The sequence below is a fragment of the Macaca fascicularis genome, chromosome 4 (assembly GCF_037993035.2).
Source record: "Macaca fascicularis isolate 582-1 chromosome 4, T2T-MFA8v1.1".
NCBI classification, from domain to species: Eukaryota; Metazoa; Chordata; class Mammalia; order Primates; family Cercopithecidae; genus Macaca; species Macaca fascicularis.
In genome coordinates, this window is record NC_088378.1 from 145009959 (window position 1) to 145027639 (window position 17681).

Genomic DNA, 17681 nt, shown 5'->3' on the forward strand with positions numbered 1-17681 from the left:
ATCATTTCTCTTACATATCAGTAAAGTATAAATGAGGCTAAATGCATTTGTTATGCTACCTTCTGATTTGTCTTCTTCAGTGTGATGTTATGTCATCGTATGAGTTGAATTGTTATTTGCGTGAACTGGGTAGCTACAATCCTACCACCACAGCATAAGCATTAGAGGCACATAAATGCTAGCAGGGCCAAAATTAGGCATTGAAATAGCCATCCCTCCTATTCAGGTAGTAATTTGGCAAGCCTAGGCCAAAGGTTGCAGGCTTCTGAGGAGTCGTCTGTTATACCATGATTAGGCACTCCAGTTTTCTTTCTTTTTTTCTTTCCAGCAGACGGTTTGTTACATATTCCTTAGCAGATTCTGACATCCATGACCACTGTGTTGCCCAGTTTTCTTATTTTTAATATAATGTCTTTCAGGGATTGCAATAAATTTTAAAATCCCAGAAAAATTGGCAACAATATAACATTCTTCCCAGAGTTTCTTTCTCTCTAAATAATAAGAGAGTAGTAAGTTTATTCTAACTCAACAGTCAAAATAACAGCTATTATCCAGGACAATGATGCTTCCAAAACTGTAGTAAAGCCTATAAAACATAAAATAATCAAGTTAATGTACAGCTGTGAAAAATTTAAAAAATTAAAAATACCTCTGTCTTCGTTTTAGAAGCTAAATCTATCATGTATCTGAACTCTCAAAGCTCTTTATCTATACCTACTATAGTATGTACAACATTCTCTGGCTATTATAGTTATTTTTGCCCATGTCTCATTTTCTGTACACAGCTATAAAAATTTTGTAGGCAAGACCTTCAATGACTGATTAATCTTTACATGCCCCAGAACATACCACATAGGCTTAGGTGTGCAAGTAACAGAGGTGAATTCTGTTAGGATTAAAAGTTAGTGTAGGAGAAGCAGAGACAAATAACACTGAAAAACTAGGTACTGTCTAGTGCCTGCCATTAGTGAGGCAGAGTTTCCAAGTGCCAATTCCAATATTTATTACGTCTTTCCTAAGCAACAAGAACATTTATTGGAAAGCCCCACCACTACCATCACCACCAGATGTATACCAATGACATGTATAAATAAAAATGTTATGTGACCTCACATCTGTTAGAATACCATATGTGTGTGTGTATATATATATATAGATAGAGAGAGAGAGAGACAGAGAGAGAGAATTGTACACACAATACTTGTTACTTTCATGTATATGATATATATGCTATTCTAACAGATATGATACACACACACACACACACACACACACACACACACACACACACCCCTATATATGAAAGTAACAAGTGTTGGTGAGAATGCAGGGAAATTGGAATTCTTGTGCATTGTTGGTGGGAATGTAAAATGGTGCAGCCACTATAGAAAACACTATGGTGGTTCTTAAAAAACTTTAATATAGAACCACCATATCATCCAGCAATTTCATTTCTGGGTATACACCCAAAAGAATTGAAAGAATGGCCTTAAAGAGGTATTTGTACACTCATGTTCATAGCGATGTTATTCACAATAGCCAAAAGGTAAAAGCAACCCGGGTGTCCAATGATAGATGAATAATAAACAAAATGTGGTATATGCATATATAATGGATAATTGTTCAGCCTTTAAAAGGAATTCTGACATATGCTACAGGGATGAAACTTGATGGCATTACACTAAATGAAATAAAACAGTCACAAAAAGGCAAATACTATATCATTCCACTTATATGAGGTACTTAGAATAGTCAAATTCATAGAGACAGAAAGTAGAAAGCTGAGGGCAGGAGGAAAATAGGCAGTTGTTTTCTAATGGGAATAGAGTTTAGTTTTGCAAGACAAAAAGAATTGTGGAGATTGGTTGCAGAACAATGTGAATATTCTTAACATTATTAAACTGTACACTTGAAAAACAGGATGATACATTTGTGTTACATGCACAGTAGTGCCCCTTTATCCACAGTTTTGCTCTCTGTGGTTTCAGTTATCCATGGTCAACTTCTATTCAAAAACATTAAATGGAAAATTCCAGAAATAAACCATTCATACGTTTTAAATTGCACAGTTTTCTCAGTAGTATGATGAAATCTCTCACTGCCCTGCTTCGTCCCACCCAGGATGCAAATGATCCCTTTGTACAGCATATCTGAGCTGCAGATGCTACCAGCCCATTAGCCACTTAGCTGTTCTGCTTATCAGATTGACTGTCATGGTACTACAGTGCATGTGTTCAACTAATCCTTATTTTACTTAATGGCCCTAAAGCGCAAGAGTAGTAATGCTGGCAATTTGGATATGACAGATAGAAGCCATAAAGTGCCTTCTTTAAGTGAAGAGGTGAAAGTCCTTGACTTAATAAGAAAAAAGATCATACGCTGACATTGTTAAGATCTACAGTGAGAATGAGTCTTCTATCTGTGAAATTGTCAAGAGGAAAAAGAAATTCATGCATAGTATATATAGGGTTTGGTACTATCCACAGCTTCAGGCATACACTGGGGATCTTGGAATGTACCACCTGCAAATAAGTGGGGACTACTGTCTTTTATTATAATTAAATATTAAAAAGTTATGTGATGCTTCCAATAAGTGGCCCTCCTGTTTTCCCCCTTCCTAGAACAGATATGTGGACTGAGGTTCTAGAACTTCACTGGACTATGAGGTGATACTGAGGAAAAGAGCTACAACCCATGGTGTAGCAGAGATAAAGGCAGAATGGGTCCCTAATGCTCCTAGAGCGATTGACCCACCCCTGGACTGCTTTCCTCTCAGCATCTGATATGGTTTGGATGTTTGTCATCTCCAAATCTCATATTGAAAATTGATCCCAGTGTTGGAGGTGGAGCCTGGTGGGAGGTGTTTGGGTCATGGGGGTGGATCCTTCATGAATGGCCTGGTGCCCTCCTTATGATGAGTTCCTGCTCTGACTTCATGTGAGATCTGGTTGTTTTAAAAGCGTGGCACCTCCTCCATGGCTCTCTTGCTTCCTGTCTTGCCATGTGACATGCTTCTCTTGTTTCACCTTCCACCATGAATAAAAGCTCCCTGAGGCCTCACCAGAAGCTGAGCAGATGCCAGCACCATCTGCTTCCTGTAGAGCCAGTGAGCCAATTGGCTTCCTGCAGAACCATGAGCCAATTAAACCTCTTTTCTTTATAAATGACCCAGTCTCAGGTATTCCTTCATGGCACCACAGAACAGACTAATATAGCTTCTACCTATTCAATACCTTTAAATCTTTCCCTCTCTGTCTTATAACCCAATTGTATTTCGACCATGATATTTACTAGTGCCTAAAATGCTTTTATTTGTTATTTATCTCTCTTTCTTACTTCATGTTCACTAGAATATAAGCTCCATTTTCATGGAGGGACTGTCTGTTTTGTATGCCACTGTTAGTTCCACTGCCTAGGAGTGCCTGACATATAATAAGCACTTAATACATGTTTATACAATAAGAGAAAGAATAACAATACATATTGGAGCCTGGGTGACTAGGTCAGGTGGCATCAATACAGGAAGTCATCAGAACAAGATGATGAAATATGTAGCAAAGGGAAATGAAAATAAAACCTACATATAATAGGATACCAGGGGGTGAAATAAATGTAATATGGTGAAAATGTGGGGCATGGGTGTTTGGAGGAGCTGCTACACACCCACTAAACCTCAGTTAGGTTTCCAGTGTGGGATGGAAAGAGAGACAAATGATCTAACACCAAACTCTTTTTATATGTCAATGACCATCAATCACTATTAAGGGGGAAAAAAAAGTAGTACCAGTACTGGCTACACCAAAAATAATTAGAAATAAAGATAATGTGCACAAAATAACATAAATTTCAAAAGAAAAAAGAATTTTCTATGGCAGTTTCAGCATAGCTATTTTATTGCATGAACACTTTATTGTACTGAATAGGGTCAAATCACAAATAAAGTTCTCTAAATCCTTTTTTTTTCCCAGAATTTATTACCCATGCAGACTCACTCTCCAATGTGGCACCAAAGATGTTCCTTATTTAATAAGAGATTAATAACATTGAGTCTCATAATGGATAAGCCTTTTCATAGTGACTGATTCTCATGTTGACAAAAAAAAAGAAAAGAAAAAATCAGCCTTGCTTAAAGTTCTCACTGAACATTGCACCCCAGAGACTGCTAGGTGTCATAATTTTCAGGTTCAGACAGGGTCCTACGGAATCCTAGTAGCAGCAGTGTCTAAACTGCTGGCTGAAGGTCTTCTCTCTGGAAGGTAAAAACCCTAATCCCTGAAGTGGTCTTCCTCAAACTTCACCTTTACTATCACAAAACCTTCCAGGAGGAGCTGCTAGTCAGTAGGCTTCTTTGCATCCACAACCATCTGGGACAACAGGAGCTGTGACCTCAGCAGTGTCTGGGTCGGGAGATATTAAAGGAGCACCCTGAAGAACAAGAAGTAAATGATAAATGGAAATAGAATTTTTTGCTAAAATTGACATAAGTTAAAAAGATGAATTAATGAGAGTACTTCATTAAAAATAAAGTGAGGATTCTGGGATGGTGAAGTAGATGTACTTTTCCCTGTTCTTTCTACTAAGTACAACTAAAAACTCTGGAGATTATATATAAAACAAACATAAGAAGTCTTTAAAAGGTGAAGAGAAGGCAGACTGCATAGGAACCTCAGGATTCAAGGAATTACCCAGTAATGAGTTCCTTAGGTTTTCTTTTGGCCGTATTTATCCTAAACTTGAAAGTGAAGACAGTAGCAACCTGAAAATGCCAACAGAAGCAGATTTAACAGTAACAAAAGCTTGCTGCTGCAGCCCAAGGATCAAGAAAGGGGCAGCTTAGCAAGATAAAAAACCCTTTTAGATAATAACTGCTCTACTCCAGCCAAACATGACAGAAAAACTCCCCCTGCCAGAGTAGTATCAGAGAAAGCCAGGTTAAACAAAAGATTCTGAATAAGATCCAGAGTTTCAGAACATAATATAACAATTTCCAGGTTTCAGTCAAAAATCCTTTTTCATACCAAGGAGCAAGAAATTCTCAGACTGAATGAAAAAAAAAAAACAATTAATATTAAAACTGAGAGGACAAATATTAGAATTATCTAACAAAGATTTTAAAGCCGCCATGACAAAAAAGCTTGACCAAGCAATTACTAACATGCCTGAAACAAATAATAAGAAAAAACAGACACAGCAAAGACACAGAAAATTTCAGCAAATAGGAGAAAAAAGAACCAAATGGAAACTTTAGAAATGAAAAACAATAACTGAAATAAAAAAAAGCTCAGTAGATAGGCAGAATGGCAGAATTGAGGGGGGAAAAGGAAAGAATCACTGAACTGAAAGAGAACAACAGAAATTAACCAATCTGAATACCAGAGAAAACAGACTAAGGAAATTAAAAACAGCCCCAGGAATCTGTGAACTATAACCGAAGAGCTAATGTTCATATCATTGGAGTACCAGAGGGAAAGAAGAGGGGGGCAAGGATGAAAAAGCAAAAAAAAATAATGACTGAAAATTTCCCAAATTTGTCAAAAGACATAAACCTACTAAATTCAATTAAGTTGAGAAAATCCTAAACATAATAAACCCAAAGAAATCCATACCAAGACAGGTAATAATTAACCTTCTGAAAACCAAAGACAAAGAAAAAACTCCTGAAAGTAGCCAAAGAAAAATGATACCTTAAAAATACAGGAAAAACAATGAGAATGACAGGGATTTTTCATCAGAAACAATAGAGGCTAGAAGGAAGTGTCACAATATTTTTCAAGTGATGAAAGAAAAGAACTGTCAGTCCAGAATCCTATATCCAGAGAAAATATCCTTTACGGATGAAGGCGAAATCAAGATACTTTTAGATGAAGGAAAACAGACTTTGTTATCAGCAGAGCTACCATAAAATAATGGCTAATAGAAATTCTCTGAACAATAGGAAATGATGAAAAAAAAAAAAAGGAACATTGTAACACCAGAAAAGAAGACAAAACACAGTAAGCAAAAATATTGGGCTGGGCACAGTGGCCTACACTGTAATCCCAGTGCTTTGGGAGGCTGAGACAGGAGGATTGCTTGGGGGCCACAAGTTCAAGATCAGCCTAAGCAACATAGTGAGACCCCCATCTATACAACAATAACAACAAAAATTAACTGGGTGTGGTGGCACTCACCTGTAGTCCTAGCTACTTGGGAGGCTGAGGCTGAGGCTGGCGGATCGCTTGAGCCTAGGAGCTTGAGGCTGCCATGAGCTATGTTCATACCACCTCACTCTGGCCTGACAGGGTGAGACCTTGTCTCTAAAAAGCAAACAACAACAACAACAAGAGTTGGCCATGTAATAGACTTTCCTTCTCCTCCTGAGTTTTCTAAATTGTGTTTGATGATTGAAGTAAAAACTACAACACTGTCTAAAGTAATTCTAAATGTATGTAGAGTATGTATTTACAAGCATTATAAGTTGGGAAAGGTAAGTATGGAAATACTTTATGGGAACTTGACGCTGGTAGACTGTGACAACTTAAATACATAAAATGCAATATATGGAGAATCCCCTAAAAATGCCATACAAAGATACACACACACACACACACACACACACACACACACACACACACACACATATATATACAGATCAAAATGAACTTTAAAAAAAAGTCCCAGTTACCCACAGGAAAGCAGGAAAAGAAAGAAAGAAAGAAAGAAAATGCAACACAGAGAACAAACAAAAAGCAAAAAATAAAACGGCACCAAGTATATGCTGTCTACAAGAAATTTACTTCAAATATAATGATATAAGTATATTAAAAGTAGGCCAGATGCAGTGGCTCACACCTGTAATCCCAGGACTTTGGGAGGCTGAGGCAGGAGGATCACTTGAGGTCAGGAGTTCGAGACCAGCCTGACCAACGTGGTGAAACCCCATCTCTACTAAAAATACAAAAATTAGCCGGGCATAGTGGCAGGCACCTGTAATCCCAGCTACTCAGGAGACTAAGACAGGAGGAATCACTTGAACCCAGGAGGCATAGGTTGCAGTGAGCCAAGATCATGCTACTGCACCCCAGCCTGGGTGACAGAGCAAGACTCCATCTAAAAAAAAAAGTAAATGGGGCCAGGCACAGTGGCTTATGCCTGTAATCCCAGCACTTTGGGAGGCCGAGGCGGGTGGATCACCTGAGGTCAAGAGTTCAAGACCAGCCTGGCCAACATGGTGAAACCCTGTCTCTTCTAAAAATACAAAATTTAGCCAGGTGTGGTGGCTTGCGCCTATAGTCCCAGCTACTCAGGAGGCTGCGGCAGGAGAATCACTTAAACTGGGGAGGTGGACTTTGCAGTGAGCCAAGATCGCACCACTGCACTCTAGCCTGGGTGACAGTGAGATTCCCTCTCAAAAAAAAAAAAAAAAAGTAAATGGATGAAAAAAGGTAGACCATGCAAATATCAGTTAAAGTAAAGGAGGAGCAACTATATTAATGTGAGATAGAGTAGACTACAGAACAAAGAAAAGTACCAGTCACAGAGGGGACATTACATAATGACAAGAGTGAATTCACTAATGTGACGTAATACTCTTAAATGTATCTGTACCAAAGAATAGGTAGGCAAAATATGTGAACAAAAACTGATAGAACTGAAAAGAGAGATAGACAAATCCACAATTATATTAGAGAACAATTGATAGGACTAGACAGAAAATCATCAAGGATACAGAAGAACTGAACAATACCATCAGCCAACCAATGGACATTTATAAAACAGTCTGCCCAACACCAGCAGAACACATATTTATTTTTAAGTACCCATAGAATATATAACAATATGGACCATATCCTAGGCCAAAAGACAAACCTCAACAAGTTTAAAAGAACTAGAATGTGTTCTGCATCCATAAGGAAACCAAACTAGGAATTATAACAGAAAGATAGGGAACAACTGCCAAATTGTTGAAAACTGAATACATTCCTAAATAAGTCAATAACCAAAGAGGATGTCTTAAGGAAAATGAAAAAATACATTGAACTAAATGAAAATTGTAAAACAATAATATTTGTAGGACACAGCTAAAGCAGAAGAAGCAAATTTATAGCATTAAGTGCATATGTTAGAAAAGAGAAAAAGTCTCAAATCAATAATTGAAACTTTCACTTCCAGAGCCTAGAAAAAGAAGAAGAAAACCACAAAGCAAGCAGAAAGAATCAAATAATAAAAATAAGAGCAAAACTCAAATGGAAAATTTTAAAAACTATAACAAAATCAATAAAACAAAAAGCAGGTTTTTTGAAAAGATCAATAAATTAAAACCTCTAGCAAGACTGATAAATAAAAAATTAGGGAGGACACAAATGACCAATGACTACAATGAAACAGGAGCTATCACAGCAGACTCTGCAAACACCAAAAGGATAATAGGGAATACTATGAACAATTCTCTACAAATATATTTATTCTATTTTTGAGACAAAGTCTTGCTGTGTTACCCAGGCTGGAGTGCAGTGGTGTATGTGATCATAGCTCACTTCTGACTGGAACTCCTAGTCTCAAACGATCCTCTTGTCATCCTCCTGGGTAGCTATAACTACAGGTGTTCACCACCATGCCCAGCTAATTTTTAAATTTTTTTGTGGGGATGGGGGTTTTGCTATGTTGCCTAGGCTGGTCTCCAACTCCTAGCCTCAAGCAATCTTGCCTTGGCCTCCCAAGTTGTTGGTATTACAAGCGTAAGCCATTGCGCCCAGACTGTACACAATAAATTTAACAACATAGACCAATTCTTTGAAAAACACCAACTATCTCAACTCATCCAATATGAAATAATTTTAATGTCCTAATAAATACCAAGGAAATTGAGCTCAAAATTATTAATTTTTTTTTTTTAAACAGAGTTTCACTGTCACGCAGGCTGGAGTGCAGTGGTGTGATCACAGCTCACTGCAGCCTCGATGTCCTGGGCTTAAGCACTCCTCCAGCTTCAGCCTCCTGAATAGCTGGGACTATAGGGATGCACCACCACATGTTGCTATTTTTATTTTTTGTAGAAATGGGGTCTTTCTATGTTGCCCAGGTTGCTCCTGGGCTCCTGCCTCAGCCTCCCAAAGTGCTGGGGTTACAGGTGGGAGCTACCGTGCCTGGCCAACATTTAACTTTTAAATCCATGATCCATTTTTTGTTAATTTGTATATAAGACATGATACTTAGGTCAAGGTTCATAGTAAGACCGTCTCTACAAAAAAATTAAAACACTTAGCCAGGCATGGTGGTGCACACTTCTAGTCCCAGCTGTTTAGGAGGCTGAGGCTGGAGGATCGTTTCAGTAGCCGTGGTGGCACACATCTGTAGTCCTAGCTATTTGGGAGGGTTGTTTGAGCCCAGAAGGTCAGGACTGCAGTGAGCTGTCATAATGCCACTATATTCCCACATGAGCAACAGAGTAAGGCCTTGTCTCAACAAAACCAAAAGAAAAAAAAAGTAAATGTAAAACTATAAAATTTTTATGAAAAAAAGCCATAGAAGATCTTTAGGATCTAAGGTTAGGCAAAGAGTTCTTAGACTTGATACCATCAACATGATCCATAAAAGGAAGAATTGACCACTGGGACTTGATAAAAATTTAAAACTTGTGCTCTGTTAAAGGTCCTCTTAGAAGGATAAAAAGATAAAGTTGCAAATGGGGAGAAAATACGAACCCATATCTGATGATACTAGTTTCTATAATATATAAAAAACCCTCAAAAATGAATAGTAAGATAGCAATCAGAACATGGCAAAAGATATGAAAAGACATTTTACCAAAGAATGTTCAACATCATTAACAATTAGGGAAATGGAAGTTACAAGCATAGTAAGAAATTACTGTTCTATCAGAATACCTATTAGGATAAAAACAGAGACAAACACCAAATGATAGAAAAAAATGTAGAGAAACTGGATCACTTATATTTTGCTAATGGGAATGTTAAATAGTAGAGCTACTCTGGAAAAGTCTTGTAGTTTCTTTCTTTTTCCTTTTTATTATTATTATTATTATTATTATTATTATTATTATTTTCAGACAGAGTCTTGCTGTGTCGCCCAGGCTGGAGTGCAGTGGTGCGATCTCGGCTCTCTGCAAGCTCTGCCTCCTAGGTTCACACCATTCTCCTGCCTCAGCCTCCCGAGTAGCTGGGACTACAGGCACCCGCCAAGGTCTGGTAGTTTCTTTAAAAAAAAAAACTGAACATGTGGCCAGGAGCAGTGGCTCACACCTGAAATCCCAGCACTTTGGAAGGTTGAGGTGGGCAGATCTCTTGAGGCCAGGAGTTTGAGACTAGCCTGACCAACATGGTGAAACCCCATCTCTACTAAAAAAACAAAAATTAGCCAGGTGTGGTGGCAGGTGCCTATAATCTCAGTTTCTCAGGAGGCTGAGGCAGGAGAATTGCTTGAACCCGGGAGGCGGAGGTTGCAGTGAACCAAGATGATGTCACTGCACTCCAGCCTGGGTGACAGAGTCTCAAAACAAACAAACAAACAAACAAACGAAAAACAAAAAACTAAATATGTGACTATACCAGATGACCTGACAATTGCATTTTTGGTCATTATTGCAGAGAAATGATGACTTATGCTCACACAAATACCTGTACACGAATGTTCACAGCAGCTTTATTCATAATAGCCAAAACTCGAAACAATCCAGATGTCTTTCAATGATGAATGATTAAACAAACTTTGGTACGCATATACCATGAAATACTACTCTGCATCGAAAAGGAACAAGTTATTGATATACCCAACAACCTGGATAAATATCTAACAAATTACAGTGAGTGCAAAAAGCCGATCGCAAAAGGTTACATACTACATGATTTATATACTACTACTGAAATGACAAAATGATAGCAGTGGAGAACAAATTGTAACTTATCCACACAATGGAATGCTACTCAGCCATAAAAAGGAACAAATACAGGTAACATGAATTAGTGGTGGGTAGGAGCCTGACCAAAGAGACTCAGAGCTTGAGTGTTAAATTTTCCAGAATTCTGCAAGACATTAAAAAATACATTATTAAAACTGACAACTAAATTATTAATATTAATATTTTTTTGAGACAGGGTCTCACTCTGTCACCCAGGTTGGAGTACAGTGGTGTGATAACAACTCACTACAGCCCCGAACTCCCATGCAATCATCCCACCTCAGCCTCCCAAGTAGCTGGGAACCACAGGGGTGCACCACCATGCTCAGCTACAATTTAATTATTAAAAGGTAATATATACTCAAAATATATCAATTTCTAATTTACTACATTTTACTATTACTTCTGCTCTTGAGGTTGTCTGTATATCTATATAGTAGAAAGAATCTATAATCCTGTGCTACCCCACATCTCTTCTCAACTCCATGACTTCAGTGATTTGACTGGTAACCAGCCATGGTGCAAGTACTGTACACCACAGAAAGCTGGATGTTGGCAAACACTTCAAATCAGGGCTCGGTTTATTGTTTTCTTGGCTGTGCAGATTAAGGAAAATGTTAGATAAAATGTTAACAATGCAGAGTAAACTTAAAAGTATGTCATGTCTAGAGCTGTTACACTGTGACTAGCACAAAGAAATGCAATTCTTCCAGTGTTTGAAAATGATTATCAGCTTCGGCAAAGAAGTCCCTCATATCCTTGACCAGTGAGGGACATAGTTAGTGCTGAAGTTGAAAGGGGTTTCAGTTGAGGAAATATAATTTGTAGGAGGGTGAAAATGCTGAAATGAAAGGTTTGTCCATCTCCATTTGAACTCAAGGAGCTGTGTTCACAATGGAAAATATATACCCTGGGCTTTAGCCATGATGGCGCCACTAAATTTTGAGTTACTAGGGGCCAAAATTGCTATGTCCTCCACACTACTTAGAATATTACACATCCTTTTTTCACTAGGAAATGATGATTCTGGAGTTGAGATGTGGAAGGGTCTTTAACTCATCTTCTAGATTGTGGCTTGCTTGGTCAGGTAGCCAAAGTAGGAAAGAAACAGAGACAACGTACCTCGCACATTCCAAGCTCTTAGATATTCCAGTGTCCTCAACTGGTACTCAAACAAGTAATTTCAACACTAGGCTATGTTAAAGTTAGTCAGAAATTGAAATGACTTCAAAACAAAATAAACAGAATTCAGTAGAAAAATATATTTTTTAAACAACTGCCCTTGTATACTTTTTTGTTCCACTGATACTTCATTGCATTTAAAAAAGGTAATTGCAGGTAAATTCCTTGATGTTTATTTTCCTAAATTCTCAACTTTCACAGTATTTATGATTTTTATAAAAAGTCTTCAATGTGGCATCCATGATGTTCTTAAACAATGAAGTTCAAGAAACAGTTTATCTCAGTAAGAAAAAATCCTGGATACTACTTGAAGTTGTCACCAAACACATGGGCAAGGTATTCAGTTGTAGTGGATTCTCTGGTGATTAATCAGGGCTGAGCTTCCACTGCAGGCTTTGCACCACTCACCCCACTCCCAGGTCTTGGCACAATGTGGCTTCTCTGATGTTGAACCAGGGTTGCTCTCTGCCCCTAGGCTTTCCCTCACTCTTCACATGTATAGGGTTTTTCCTCAGAGTGGACTCTTTCATGTTTGTTGAGATCTGACTTCCAGCAGAAAGCTCACCCGCATTCAGAACACTCAAAAGGTTTCTTTCCTGGGGGGATTCTGAGATGGTAACTAAGACCTGTCTTCTGACTGAGGGCTTTGCCACACACTTGACACTGATAGGGCTTCACCTTGTTGTGAATCCCCTGGTGTTCTATAAGATCCTCTCCCCTTGTGAGGGCCTTTCCACACTCAGGACATTGGTATGTCTTATCCCCAGTGTGGATTCTTTTGTGGTTCCTCAGTCCAGTTGACCGAGTAAAGGTCTTTACACACTTATCACATTTATATTTTCTAGGCTCAGGAGAGTTTCCATGCTTGCCTCCTAACTTGTGTTTATTAAGCCTGAACATTGACTAAAGGCTTCAGACACTCATCACATTTATAGGACTTTTCCCCAGTGTGACTTCTCTGATGTATGATCAGGGTTGAGCTCACATTAAAGGTTTTTCCATACTCAGCGCATTCATAGGATTTTTCCCTTGAGTGGATTCTGTGATGTATTATTAGTTCTGAGCTCCGGCTAAAGGCTCGTCCACATAAGGACATTCAAAAGGTTTCTCTCCAGTGTGGATTCTCTGGTGTTGGTTAAGTCCGGCATACTGAGTGAAGGCTTTTCCACATACTTTACATTCATAGGGTTTTTCTTCACTGTGAATTCATTGATATTTAATAAGAGGTGAACACTGCCTGAAGGCTTTCCCACATTCATTACATTCATAAGGTTTCTCTTTGTTGTGGAATTACTGATGTTCAATGAGGTATGAACTATGGCAGAAGGCTTTCCCACAGTTCATACATTCCAAAGGTTTATCTCCAGTGTGGAGAATTTGATGCTTCGTAAGAACTGATCTCCAACTAAAACATCTGCCACATTTACTACATTGATGGGGCTTTTCTCCAGTGTGGATTTTAAGATGTTGGAAGAGTCCTGCCTTTTCACTGAAGCTTTTCCTACACTCTTTACATTTATGGGTTTTTTTCTTGCTGTGAAGCCCCTGATGCTGGGTAAGTTCTGCACGTGTGATGAAGGCCTTTCCACATTCTGTCCATGGGTATGGTTCCTCTCCATTATGGATCCTCCTATGTATCTGAAGGCCTCTGATCCAGGTGAAAGTTTTCCCATACTCATCACATTTATATATTTTTTCACCCGTGGCATCCTCATCGTGCAATTCCAAATTGCCATTAGGCTCACTGTCTATTCTATGTTTGGCATGCTGAGACACAGTTTCATTACATCCATCAAACTCCTCCCTATGTGGTTCTGTTACTTAACAAAATTCCTGCTTCATGCCTAACATTGTGATCTCAGTCTTCATATCATCATCTGAAACAACAAACCACAAAACTTGAGGAGAAAAGACAACCCAAAAATAGTAGTTTAAGAGACAGACAGCTAGAAAGGCCAGTCTTTATGTTAGGTTAATTTTAGCAGTGGATATTATATAGTCTCTTTATTTGGAGTTCAGAGAAATATGTCAGTCAAGGCAGTAGGAATGGTAGTAACACAGGTATGGAAGTGAGAAAGAATAAAGCATGGCTGACTTACCAGCAGAATATGGTAAATTTTATAGGATGTCTCTTCTGTGATTATAGAAGATTCCAAGTTCTATCTTGCTAGTAAACTCTTTCCATTGACATACTCCCTTACCGACTTTGATGTAGACAGCCACTATATGGAGAAACCAATGTTGTAAGGAACTGAGGGTAACCTCTGGCTAGCAGTTAGCAGGAGAGTGAGGCCCTCTGTCTGACAACCTTCAAGAAACTGGGTCCTGCCAACATCCATGTGTGGTTGGAAGTGGATCCTTCCCTTGTAACAGATGAGATGCCAGCCCTAGCCAACATCTCATAAAAGACCTTGAAGCAAAAGGCCCAGCTAAGCCATACCCAGACTCTTGACCACAGATATTGTGGATAATAAATGTGTGTCTTCTTAAGCTGCTAACTTTGTGGTAATTTGTTAAGCAGCAACAAATAACAAATACACCACTAGTATACAAATGCAAAGTTTCCTAACTATAAGAACTGTAATTTTTAAAAAATGAGTAAAAACAAACCACACATTAAAAAGCATATATATGTATATACATATATACATACACACAATACATATCTGTGTGTGTGTATATACATTTATACTTATGTCTATATATTTGCATGTGTATGACATGTAAACAGAAAGCAGAAGAAAATTATATTAAGATCAAACATAGCTGTCATATAAATAAATGCAAATAGGCTTCATCTACCGGTTAGATCAAATTAGATTTGATCAGAACAAAACTCAATTTTATTATGTATATAAGAGATATAACTAAAATAAAATGATTGAAAAAAGTTGCAAATAAAGAATGAACAAGGGTAAATTAAGCAAATACAAATAAAAAGAAAGAATTCATCAAACTCTCAATTTCAGAAAAAGACCAAAGAATAAAGTGAGATAAAGAAGAGTACTTTATAATGTTAAAGAATACAGTTTAAATGATGATAGAACAGATATGAATAATTATGCAGAAAATAACAAGAGTAACTTTCTTAAAGCAAAAATTATAGGAGATATAAAAAGTTTTAGAAAAAAACAGAGACTTTGTCCTCTGCCTAAAAAAACACCAAATGAACAAAAATGAATGAAATCAATAAATTAAATCTTATGGAATATTTACATATGTCAAGCTCTATACCCTAAAAATAGAGAATTATCTTTTTCAGGTATACAGTGAACATTAATGAAAACTGATTACTTATTTGGCCACAAAAAAACCACAATAAATTCTAAAAGGTACCAAGAACATAAATATTCTCAGATAACAATGCAACAAATCTAAAATTAATAACACAGTCAGAAAACAAACAAGTCCTTCTATTTAAAAATTTCAAAATTTTCAACTAATTACTGGTTCAAAAGCAAAATACAAATATAAATTTCATATTTTCTAAAAAATAATAAAAATACTACATTTAAAACAGTTGAGATTCATCTAAATCAGTGTTCAAGGAAATATTCATAGCACCATATAAATCAGTAATAGAGGGAGAGTGGAAACAGAGGGCGAATAAAACCAACCCAGCTTAAAAGTTAGGAAAAAAACACACAACAGAATAATCCAAGATAGCCTGCTCATTAATGCACACTTTGTTGACTTTTTTTCCCTTTCCTGTTTCAATAATCCCTCCTTGTGCTTCCTGGAATCACTTCTGATACAATCTACTACAACTTAAAATATGTAAATAAATAAATGAACCAAAGGAGAACACATGGAAGGAATTAACCAAAATAAATGCAGAAACAAATTAACTATTAAAAATAAACGCTATCATGTTAAAACTGAATTGAATACATCAATAGGAACTCATGAATTTTTAGAAAAGAACTGTCCATTGAGCTCTGTCCAGGAAATGTCTAGAGGCAGTGTTACTCTAGTGATAAGGACACCCCTAGCACCCAGATTTTGTTTTCCAGTACTAGTCTCCATTAAAAAGAACCAAAGCTCCTTCAGAAATGCTCGAGACCAGATCTGAGAACAGGGGAGGTACAAAGTGAGCCTGGAACAATTAATTTTGCTCAGAAAGCAAGCATTCAAAAATTAATAGGGTCATGGCAAACAGATGTAGACGCAAAACTTAAGATGTCTACACAAGCCAAAGATGTGTCAATTTGAGCATTAAAAAAAGTAATGACTATGGTGGATTAAAACCCTGATTCAATGAAAATCTGTAAGTCTATTACAATAGTAACATAGAGAAAGTCCTAAAATCTCATGTCACAATTTGAAGTGCCTATTAAACCACTCCTTGGACTTAAAAATTGGTAAATAAAGGGAAAAAAACTAAGTACTAATAACTTCCTAGTAGGAAGTGACCAAACTGACATATTTGATGAGGGAAAACTCTACTATAAATAAAAATGTCAGTTAATAATGTAGAAGGAATGAAATACTTATAAAATCATTCTGTCACCCTTGATAAAATGACTGACCCATAAAAAGATTATCAAACATTATGTATTTTGTTGATGAGAAACTGGCCATTCACATAGTGCCAAAGTGACACCACAAAGTTAGTAACAAGGGGAAAAATTAGCTGTTCAATGGAGGGATCAGACTCTCATCATACTAAGAAAGTGATTTAATAGTGGGTCACCCAGATATCAGTGTCTCCTGTAACCTAATATTAATTTTATCCCCAAATGTTTAACTTGAATCCTTCAAGCCTTTTGATCTAACTTGCAGTTTACAGGAAATATAGGGAATGTAGGTATCAAAGGAAGTGACATAACGAAGAAACAAACAAAATTTCAGAGGGTGAGACAACTAGCCTGGACTCATCAAAAAGACTGTTTAATGGGGGGGGGGGAGGGGGGCAGGGAAGAGACAGTAGGACTGCTCTAGAATAAAAAATTAAGAGGCATAACAACCATAGGTATTGTATAGCTCTGGTTTGGGCAAATCAATTTTAAAGACATTATGGGAAAACTGGGCTAATTTGAATTTGGGCTGAATTTAGGTAATATTAAAATGTAATGACGGGGAAAGGAGAAGATTATAAACTGAAGAGAATCGGTTATAAAATACCATACATAATATGATCAGATTTTTGTAAAAGGTATATGTATGTATGCATATATCCACACATACACATATATAAACATGGAAAAAGATGTACAGATATAAAAGTCATCAATCATAATCTCTGGGTGGTAGAATATAATGCTTTATTTTCTTTATTTTTATTTTTATTTTTGAGATGGAGTCTCGCTCTGTCGCTCAGGCTGGAGTACAGTGGTGCAATCTCTGCTAACTGCAAGCTCCGCCTCCCAAGTTCAGGCCATTCTCCTGCCTCAGCCTCCCAAGCAGCTGGGACTACAGGTGCCCACCACTGTGCCCGCCTAATTTTTGTATTTTTAGTAGAGACGGGGTTTCACTGTGCTAGCCAGATGGTCTTGATCTCCTGACCTTGTGATCCACCCTCCTCGGTCTCCCAGAGTGCTGGGATTACAGGCATGCACTACCATCCCTGGCAAATTTTGTATTTTTAAGAGATGGGGTTTCT